General features: G+C 25.9%; 1 long non-coding RNA gene across 1 annotated transcript; it reads right to left on the reverse strand.

The window, feature by feature from the left end:
- Nucleotides 1-8,056: 8,056 nt before the first annotated feature.
- Nucleotides 8,057-10,867, reverse strand: LOC122855847. The gene is made up of 5 exons (XR_006374099.1): nucleotides 10,709-10,867; nucleotides 10,373-10,646; nucleotides 9,449-9,870; nucleotides 9,060-9,257; nucleotides 8,057-8,276 (listed from the first exon to the last, which is right to left on the reverse strand). It is a non-coding gene; the product is annotated as an uncharacterized LOC122855847 (long non-coding RNA).
- Between the last annotated feature and the right edge of the window lie 959 nt (nucleotides 10,868-11,826).

Below are 11,826 nucleotides of genomic sequence, written 5' to 3' on the forward strand. Positions count from 1 at the left end.
AGAATAAAGTGAGAAGAGATGAAATAAAAGGTATCTTTATGTATGTGTGTAGGTTATGTATGTATAAAGAAGAAGGATTTTACTGTATATATACTGGATATATATGTATATTGAGTTGAGGCGTTTAATCTAATCCAGAGTTTGTTCTTTCGACGATCGACGTAATCACCGGTTTCTCGTAGTTTCCACTTAACTCCGCGGGAGTGCTTGAAATATACGGCTTTTGAGTATACAAATCAAGCGAGTGAGTGTATGATTTGCTCTTGCATTCTCAACTGTTTGCAGTTTTGTGAAACCAATGCAAAAAGTTGATAAATTACTGGGTTTAATTTTCCAGATTTAATTTAATCTTAGTAATATTAAAATAAATATACAACAAAAAAGTATCAACAATAATTTTACAGATTAAAAAATATAAATATTTTTTTCAAAAAAAAAAAACAACCACGTCAATTTTCTATGAACAAAAATTCATCTAAAATTAATGACAAATTTATCAAAAATATTGATATTAATAATTTTATTAATCCAATATTTAAAATGTAAATATTAAAAAAATTAAATTTAAAATATTATCAACATTTAGTCATTACAATAAAATAACTAATTAATAAATTTTTAAATTAATTAATTTTGAATTTATGAAAGATAAATGATAAAAGTAAATTTTAAAAAAAATAAATAAATTTTTAAATGAAATATTTATTTATTTATCGTAAATATAGTGTTGTTATAATTTTTTAAAAATTTAAAATAATCATTAAATCATTGTTTACATGTAACTATACTTGTATTATTTTTATAATGATAAATTTTTAATTTTAAATATGTATTTTATACAACCAAAACGCTACAGGATGTTTTTTATTTTTTTTGGAAAATTATTAACCAGGATATTTAATTTCAAAATGTATTCAAATGGGAAATTTATTTTTCTAATAATTTCATGATTATGTTAAGTTCTAATATCCATGTAAATATATAGGTATTTTTGTTAGTTTTATATTTTTCAAATAATTATATTAACCAGGATACACTGAAAAAAACGTCTGCAGCGAGAACACGTTTTTTCAGTGTATTTTATTTCAAAATGATTCGACTCCTAAATTTATGTTTACGAGAGTAAATGAATGATTTAAATTTAAGTTGAATTTTTTTTCAAATCAATAATAAAGTGCAATTATTTTTCTTGGTTCATCGAGTGAGCTGATGGTTAAGTCGGCAAAACCCCAGGTACATGTGTACCGGTGTTCCCGAGATCGAATCTCGAAAATTTCGATTTTTATACGATTCTTCAATTCCCAAAATTCCGTTATTTAGGAAATGTGAGAAATGTCTTCTGGTGTTTGGGGCAAATATAATCTAGCATAGACCATGTGAACTACGCACTTAGTCTAAGCCAGGATATATCGGCCTCAAACACCGGACACCCCTTTTGATTTTATTTTGGAAGAAATATAATGTAACACATACTCTATCTACCTCTCTTTCACAATTATCGATGGCGACTGTTTTTTTTATAACAGGAAAATATTTTCATACCAATAAAATTTTTAAAATATTATTTACAAAGATTTAGATTTATTAAAGGTAAATTATAATATATATATATATTCGCTTGGGAAACGATTAATTACAGGACTCATGTAGGTCGTGTTTACTCGGCTTTGAACACTGTATGTAGAAAGTCTTGTTATGGACAGTCCATTGGGGGTTAAGGGGGTTGGTTAAGTATAAGACACCTACTCTCCAGTGTATCAGAGACAATCTGCTCGATCCACAATATATATAAATTTCGCGTACATATTAGATCAATAATTTTACCCTCAAAGTAACACAAAGCATCCAGGCATGTTGCTTTGATAAAATTAGCTTGTTTATTCAATCCTAATAAACAGGTATGTTAATAAAAACAATATGTTTTGTTTTAATAAGCCGTGTATTATTTTCTTGTCTATCTTGGATATACATTTAATATAATAATATTGAATTTCCTTCGTCAAACTGTGGATGACATGGGGCGATGACAAATAATCTATAAACTCACTATTATATCTACACAAATTCATAATTAACTAAACCCAAGAAAAGCTACATTAACTCTATTGTTTGAATTTAATACAAATTTAATTATTAGACTCACTAAATTATACTTTTTATTTTTTATAAATATTCAATTTTTAACAATTTAATATCCAAAAATAAGCGAGCTTCACTAGACACCACAGAATCTCAAAGACTGACTAAAAGATTTTAATATTATTTTTCAACTTGTTGAATTTAAAAATAATAAAATAAAACCAGTTATAAATTCTATGTGATGTAAATTGATGCTTTGAATTTATCTCTCGCTATTTACATCCCCACTTTGACTCAAAATAAGATGACCAAGCTGGATGAACAATCGTGAGAACGTCAGGTGGTCCGGCAACTTTTTTTTCAAATATTTTAAAATTTACTTTCTTTTATTATATCAAATTTTAAATAATTTATTTATCAAAATATAAATATTTTTCTTATAAATTATACAAAATTATTTAAAAAAAAAATTATTATATAATTTTTATAAACAAAATAATTGTATATTTAATTTTTTTTAATTAAAAAAATTTTTTTTTCAAGTAAAAATAAAAAACGAATAATTTAAACAATTATTATAAATAATAATTAAAAAGTTGATTAAAAAAATACAGTTTCTTATTTTTAAAGAAAAAATAGCAAGTGTTAAAATTTTAATCATGAAAAAAATAAGTTGGGGTTGTAAAATCCAGTTAGACAGGTTTGTATCGGTGACTTTGAGGGTGCGACTGGTCATCTTGAAATGTTCAGAAAATTCCGTGAGATGACCAGTGGTCATACCGTGAGAAATATATGGTCCATCATCAAATATATATACACGATTCATCCCCTTATCCAACTGAACAGGTCCATCATCATCACCGTATCCACAGCGTGCACATTTAAGATTCAATAGTACAAACACCGACGGGTTTTATCCTCGAAGTTTATCATTATTCAACTGTATTATAAGAAGAAGAAAATAATAATAATAATTTTATATATATTCTCAATAATATTGTTTAATAGCCTTTTGCATAATATCATCATACAATCGAAATTCACAGGAACATTTATATATAAATATATTAATGTGTGTGTGAGGTGGTGGTTCATTAATCCTAGTATCAAGTAAGCTATTCTCCAACACAAAGTCGTTATTCAAATTCACATCCCTACCAAGTTGAAATAATACGGGTCTTGCTTTCCCTTGAAATTCGCGAAATTACGCATTATCGCGACAGGGTGTTTGGCCACGTAAGGGATGAATAGTACAGTGTTGAAGTAAAAAAAAAAATTTTGAAATTTGAATTTATGTATTTTACTGCAGTGGTTATTTGTGTATTACTGTTTATTGGAAAATCTAAATGATTGAATGGCTTTGAGAAATGGCTTTTACAGAGTTTTCGGTTTATTTTTTAGATACTTTCATTTATTTGGAAAATTTCAATGCATCAACATTGAGTTCAAAGACGACTATGTCAACCATAATTTTTAAAAAATATATTTTTAAATAATTAATAGTTAATTTATAAAAAATAAATTAATATTATTTTTTTAATTTAGAGGATAAATAATATTATTAAAATTATTTTATTTATTTTATTAGAAAAAATTCGTATATTTTAATTAAAAACTTAATATTGAAATTTTTTATTTTTTAAATTATTTTTCTATTTATAAATATGAATAGGTAAATAATTAATTAATTAGCTGGAAATTATTTTCATATAGCTAATTATTACAGTGTCCAACAAGTGTTAATTAACTAATTTTTATTGAAAAAAAAGGAGCCAATATTGTAAATATAAAAAAAAAAAAATGATGAAATACAATTAAACATGAACGGGGATTATTGGTGGTCAGAGAGAAGAGTTAACGAGATGCAAAAATGACATATATTGTATAGATTATATATATAGAGAAATAGTAGATGATGAAGGATATAGAAATAGGTGTGTCGAAGGGGAACTGGTGTTTGGAGGTTAGACCGCAGTTACAATATCGCTTGATTAGAAATGTACATAGAGTAAAATGTATATATATATGTGAGCAACATATCCAGACAGTGGGTGGTTGGATTTTAGTTTGATGCCTAGGCAACTCAATAGTTTAATACACGCTCTGTGAAACTTGCAATAAGGAAAAGCACATGGGGGATGGAACATTGGCATGGGGATACATACAAACAGACAAAATATATATACATAATATTATATTGATCAACAATTTAATAACCAGGTATACAGTACAAAAAAAACGAATCAAAAAACAACAAAAAATAAGCTACAAAAAAATAAATTAAATATTTTTAAAATTTAAATTTTCCATGTTATTTTAAATTTAATAATTATTAAATTTAAAATTTTCTAATCTTTAAAATAGGTTTTATTTTAATTTGTTAATAAAAAAAAATTATTATTTAAATTTCTTGTTGAAAGAATGTAAATACAACAAAAGAAAATGATCGAAAAAAAAAAATTAAATAATTGAAAAATTCTTAGAAAAATAATTGACATAATAAAAATACAAAAATAAATTAATAATAATTTTTTTCATAATTTTTAGTTAATAATAAATTAAAAATAATTAAAAAAGTATTAATTTAAAATAAATTTCTAATTATTTTCCATTTAAGAAAAAAAAATCATGAATTTTTCCTGTTTTTTTTTTGAATTTTAATTTGTGATATTCATAGAAATATTATATTCATCATCTAGACAATTTATTGTTAAACATAGCTAAAATTTGTATGAATATAATGATATTAATATGATGATGATTATAGCATATTCATATAAACAAGCTTTAGATATCCAAGTGTTGAAGAAAAGAGCATTAAATAGATTTTCAAAAGAGACAAGAGAAGACAGCAATACACACATTCACATATAAGCATATATAATAGTTAAAATTTTCAAGTTATATGCATCGAGAGAATTTCTCTAGCTTCACATGAAATTCAAGTAATATTATAAATATATAGATATAATATCAAGATGGCTGTATCAAGAGTGCTATATCTTAGTATCTAGAACGAGCTTTTCCGGCTACGCCTAGACACTGGTGCTTTTGCTCACGAGAGGAATATTCAGCTATTCTATTCGACAATATTCTATATATATTCCCAAGAGTATTTTCCTCTCTCAATTTTGTACTTTCCTTTTTCACTTTGTATATCTATATCTCTTGTCTCTATACTTAAAATTCTCTGCACTATTCTATGGCCAACTATACACACAAATACTATTTTGTCTATTACTGTGTACAGCTATTACTATCACTACTACTACTATTACTATTATTTTATATATGTATATATAACTTGTGGGTTTCGAAATTTCTTCTTTCTCTCTTTCTCTTTATCTTTCTCTATTTCTCTTTGCCATCATTGCCACAATCCTAGTTATTCTCATTCTCATTTCTCCCAATTGTGTGCTTCAATGGTGCATCCACTCAAAACTTTTGAGATCCTCAATATATATCAAGAGTCACATTTATCATGTACCAATATACATACATATAAACTATTGTCATTCTATATTATTTTTTAAGAAAATATTTTCTTTTTTGTTGACAAGTTGTATCGTTTATTTAGACAATAAATTGTTCCCAATTATAATAGAATATTTTTTAAATTTTCAAATTCAAAGAAAATTGATAAATAATTATTAAAAATAAATATTAAAAGGAAATATTGATTTATATTTGTCAATATATTATTCAGAACATGAAAATATATATATTTTTTTTAATTAAATAATTTTTTTTTAGTATGTAGCCTCTTACAAGGACTAAGCAAAGAAATAATTTTTAATTTTTTGAATTTTCGACATACATATTTTTCGTATTAATATTGAAGAGTTAATTTTTATGATGAAAAATTTTAAGAATTGTTTCTTTAGCTACATTTTTTTTATAATTTGTAGAGTTTTAAAAATTTACATTTTATTTATTTAAGTAGAGACAATTAACTAAATTAATTACAACTTGTTTTTTTTTTTTTTTGAGTATTAAAAGTACGAAAAATAAATTAAATTTAGATATTTAAATTTTTCAATTAATAATTTGGCTATTTAGTATAAAGTAAGGCCATTTTGTAATTTAAATAATGATGATATACATTATTTTATAAAATATTAATTTTTCCGAGATAACTGCAGAAGGAAAGCAAAGACAAAGTGCCACATGTACAAGCTTGAAAATAGGATCCCATAGTAACGCGTTTCAAGCAGTTAATTAGCTGAATAATGCAGCGTTAATCTAGTCAAAATTGCATGCAAACCAAGCTCCAAACTATTATATATATATCCACATACACATGATACCATACACAGTGAAAACTTTGAACAACGAGTTTTCCACACTTTCAACAACACGTTAAACTTATCATATGTATTTTTAAAAACTTCAAGTTCTTTGAATTATTAACAATTTGATTTAAAACATTTATTATATTTCATAAATTTTAGAAAATTAATATTTATACATCATTGCATCGTCAACAAAAGCGCCCAGCTGCTAGTATTTTCAGAACTTGCATTTTATTAACAGTAAAAAAGCAAGACTTTTACTATTTTTTTTCGTCTTAAAAAACTCGTCAAATCAAGTGAAGTGGAGAGTCCGAAAGACTCTATTGTTGAAGCAAAACAATGCTGTAAAATATCAATAAAAAAAATATACTTTTAAAGAGAAATGAACCAGCTTTCCCATCAGTCAATTTAATCGAAAGTAATTATATCAATTGCTCGATTCATATATATATCCGTAGTCGTTATATGTTGAGACTATTATGGATTTTACAGTTAATTCAGACATGAACACAGTGTGAGATATATACTCGATGGTGTAAATGTCAGAAGGAGCTTGAACAAGCAATAAACCTATGGTAATCTGTTCACATCTGGACTAGACATTAAACATTTTTTCTTCTTTAACAATTCAATCAAATAATTTTCCCTTTACTCTTAAACAATTTTTGTTTCTACTTGTTTATAAATATTTTTTAAAATTGCAATAATATTTATTTTGATTTGATGAGCAAAAAGCAACTGATAATTTTCTACTCTATAGAAACAATAAATTTTTAAACTATCCTATCAAGTCCGAGGTCTTCATGTTTCCCACCACCGGGTAACGCCCGTCATTTCCTTATAATTACTCTATTTCCTCGAAAATTTTCTGTTTTGTCTGTCTCTATTTCTTCCACTTGTTTTTACATTTGTCTTTCTCTTTATTCGAAAATCCCTTTACACAAAACCCTTTGGATTTTCCATACCAATTTTCACTGATGGTGTGGTACTTTGGTACCAATGCGATATTGTAAAATCGATTATATTTAAACCAGTATTCTAAACGACGAATAAAATATTATTTGTTTTAAAATTATTTATTTACAAAGAAAAAAAATACATAAATTTTCATCAATAAATTAAAAATAATTAAAATGATGGCTGTTATCTAAAAGTCTGAGCGTCAATGTCGTTGAGGATTTTGCAATGGTGGTCATCAGTCTTGTTGGGAAATAAGATAGAGAATTCATGGGTTTTGTTTTTTTTTATTTTAGGGATGATAGTGATGGTGATGGTGGAGTAGTGGTTGTACCTTAGGTTTGAGGATGCCTGAGGGTTGATTGATTAGAGAGGATAACTAAGAGAGTGAGTGAAATAGAGAAATTCGATAAAGACAAAGACAATGATATATATAAAATTCGAAGCAATAAGAGAGAGAAAAAGAGAGGGAGAGAGAGAGAAAGAGAAAGATTGAGTTTATAGTTTAAAATATATGTATATAGTTTAAAAGTTAGTTGAGAGGCAAGAGCAAGTTTTGCAAAGTTAGTAGTATGGGTTTTAGTTTTGCAGGGCCTTGGGTTATTTTGTATGGTTGTATAGGTATAAGTTGTGACGTTGTGCCCAGTTTCATGTATACTACGAATATTTTGAGAGAGCCAGAGAGCCAAAGGTAGAAGAGTATAAGGTATTGACTATATGTATACCTTTGTCAAGAGAGTATGAGGTTGACTATGAGGTGGTTGTTTCGAGGTGCTACAGTTTATAATAGTTACTCCTCTATGTTTTGTAAGACCTCCTCTTACTCCTCAAATGTCCATACTATATATACAATTTTCCTTCGTTCCTTTATGAGGGTAAAATTGTATAGACGACCACAATTTCTGCAGAGTTACTTAAACCAACTCAGCAATCTCTCCAATTGACCATCTATAATAAACAAAAAATAAAAAATATATTGACATGTTATCGATAATAATTTATTCACAATATTAATATTATTTTATAATGCTATTTTTATTTGTACTATTGAACTATTATATGTGAAATTTTATTAGACTAAATTTGATAAAAAAATCAGTATAATTGTATGACCAGTTTTGACTAGACAAATAGATAAACTTTATATTCAAAGAAGATGCAATTCTACTGTATGAAGAGAATCGAGCTTGCATAATATGTCTCAGTTTTCTCTCTCTTATTGCTCTGTATTCATACATACTCACACTCACAAATATTCTCAATGTTCAGGGACCAACTAACGTTATAATTCTCCGTTATCTATGGAAATTCTAAACCATATACTCTAAACAACAATATATATTTGAGATATATACATAAACTATGTAATTCTCTGGTTATTATTGCACAACTGGTATGCATATAACATTTCTAGCAGAAAATTCATCCAACTAAACACAAATTTTTATTATTAAAACCAATTGAAATTTATATTTTTTATACATTAATAAATTAATCAACATTATTACTATCAAATTTCATTTTTTAATTAAAAAATAAAACAATTAAATGAAAGGTCTATTTTTTTAAATGAGGAAATTCTAGTTTACCAATTGTATATTTAAAAAATAAAAATGAAAAGTTATTATTAATAAGTGTAGTAAAAGTTTGCAATGACTTGGTCAATGTTTGTTTTAGAAAATATAATGGTTTGTATAGTTTAAAAATAAATACGTGCTACCACGAACACACTTGATGATAAAATCTGCAAGCTTGCATCCTGATGAGACTATTAGGATGGCTTGATAAGTCTATAATATTCTGGTCGACACTATGCTTGTATCTTCTCATCTCTCCACCTGGTGATATATTCACAACCAGTTTTCAATCTATCTTTTTCTAGCCATTTTTATTCTCTTGAAAATTTTATTTCATCTGAAATTGATTTACCTGTAACACCCAAATATTGTCATTATAATTTTATCAATATAAAATTAAATAAATTATTAAAAATTATAATTAAGTGTTTTTTTGAAAATTTAAATAATAAATTTACAAGATAAATAATAAATTTACAAGATAAAGATATGTTATAAATAATTAGATGAAAAAATAGAAAGAAAAAAAAAAAAGAGTATTACAAATGTCAAGATGAAGCATGACAAGGAGCAAAGCTAACACCTTGTTAGCCTGACAAATTTGTCTCATCTCATGCCTGTACTCCTCCTTCCAAAATAGTGGTTTGCTTGAGTAATATTTTCCTTGTCTCTTTACTATTTTCTCTCTTCTTCTTGATGGACGTTTATTTTCATCACAGGCGTTAACATCACCGTATCAGAGAGAAACTTGCCCTCCGGTATCCATCGTAGATACCATGACTATAATTTAGGTCTAACTCAATCTACCTTTCATCTATGTTGCTAATAATGTACAGTCTCTACCTTTGCTTATATATATATTATATTATATATTGTTTTTCAATGCTTTTATATACATCAAGTATTGAATTGGCTATGCGACAATATTGTCAATCATCAATCAATTTATTCAAACTATTGATTACCTAAAATACAAAGCAAAATATTAATATAAATAAATAATATTTTAGAAATTATTTATGCTTTCAAAGACAATTGGAAAATAAAAATTTCTACATTTTAATTTCGTTTTACAACTACAAAAAGTACAAAGAAATTTCAAGTAAAAAAAATAAATTTAACAATTAAAACAAGCAATAATTTTAAATTAAATAAATAATTTATAATGAAAATATTATTGTCAATATCAGTGGTTAAATTTCCGGTAAATGTATTCATAAAAAATTAACAACAAGTAGGATTATTTTGTATAGAAATTTTGATGATATAAATTAAATTTTCAGCAAGTGTATAAGTGGTATAATGCGACTGATAAACTACGTGTATGTAATATGTATATTTTAAATGGTATGGAGTATTAGTTTGATAATAGAATTTGATTGTTGCGTGTATGGTAAAAGTGTCAATAACCAGACATAGAGCTTGTTCATGAAAATTTAAATTGAATTAGTATTTCATTTTACGTACCAATGCTTAAATCTTTTGCCTAATTCTACGAGAATACTTGTCCAGTTATTTGCCACTTGATAAAAACTAAAATTCATTTAAATTTTACAAAATGTCTGTCAATTTTGTTGTTTGATTTTTTGTATTTTTATTTATTTTATTCGTTTGATTTGCTGAAAAGCAAGTGTTTTCAACCCTTATTTTAGTTGAAGGGTTAAATTATATGCAAAAGGGTTTCAAGTAGATTTCTAAAGTGAGATCGCTCATTTAATTATCACACTGTTAATTGCTTTTTCTGAAAAAATAATAAAAAATAAATTTTAACTTATCGGTTAATATATTTTTAAATATTATTACCTTGCTTGAGTAACCAGTTTTTTTATTTCTCTCGGATGACTGTTGGATGAGAGATGGTGGCATGAGAAAGGTCAGCTTCATTTGGCTGCTGTTGCAGCATAAGAAACAGGCTAAAATATATGTAAAATATCATCTTAAAATTCCGGTTTTTACATAGATCAAAATTTATACAATAGATGTAAATTTTTTTTCTTCTATTCAGCTGGATATCTGTAAAAAGAAAAGATTATTCAACAATTTCGTTTAACGCATGTTTAAAAATATACAAATAAATTGCTTAACAAAAAAATATTGAACTTGTTTTTTATTTATTTTTTTAAATAAACATGATTGAGATTTTTTTCCAGCGAATCTGGTGGATTTCAGTGGACAATGGGAGATAAATAGGGGTTGGATGATACGAGATAGTCCAGACGTTGTTGCAAGATGAAATAAAAAAAAAGGGCGAGGTGTGTATAACGACCACGGGTTTTTATCTTCTTCGTATGGTAATTTGTAAAAAGTTTGTTGTAGCTCAGACATTGTTAAATGATAATAACAATAATTACTTCTTGAATTAGAAGAAATAAAAAATAAAAAAAAATATTTGGCTATTGTCCATTAGTGAGTTGAGATTTCGTTGTAGGATAAAAATTAAAATAATATTTTTTTAGGATGTTTGACATGCTGTATGTAGCTGATCGTAAATTGTAAAATCTATCAAGAGCAACGTGGTCGACATAATTCATAAGATATATGCATAGTAAAGCAACGAATCGTATAGTTGTATGGAGCATGGCAACCAGACTCTGCATAAATAGCCGGTTTGTACAGAACACTACCGAGATTTGTACATTGAGCAAGACCATATCGTTGTGGCGTGGTTACATCATTTATCTCTATCTATCTCTAATAATTTATTATTCTGTATGACGGACATTAGTATGAATTTACACACTTGTATATCGTAATGATAAAGGAAAAAGAAAATTGAATAAAAAGTATACAAAAAAAAAAATATTATTGATGATCAACTATAATTTTTTTTACTATTTTTTTTTTTTTTTTAGATGAATAAAAATAAAATATTTCTTTCAATTTATAAAATATTTTTATAATTAATTTTAAACAATATAATC

This window comes from Aphidius gifuensis, linkage group LG4 (assembly GCF_014905175.1).
Source record: "Aphidius gifuensis isolate YNYX2018 linkage group LG4, ASM1490517v1, whole genome shotgun sequence".
In the NCBI taxonomy this organism is placed as follows: Eukaryota; Metazoa; Arthropoda; class Insecta; order Hymenoptera; family Braconidae; genus Aphidius; species Aphidius gifuensis.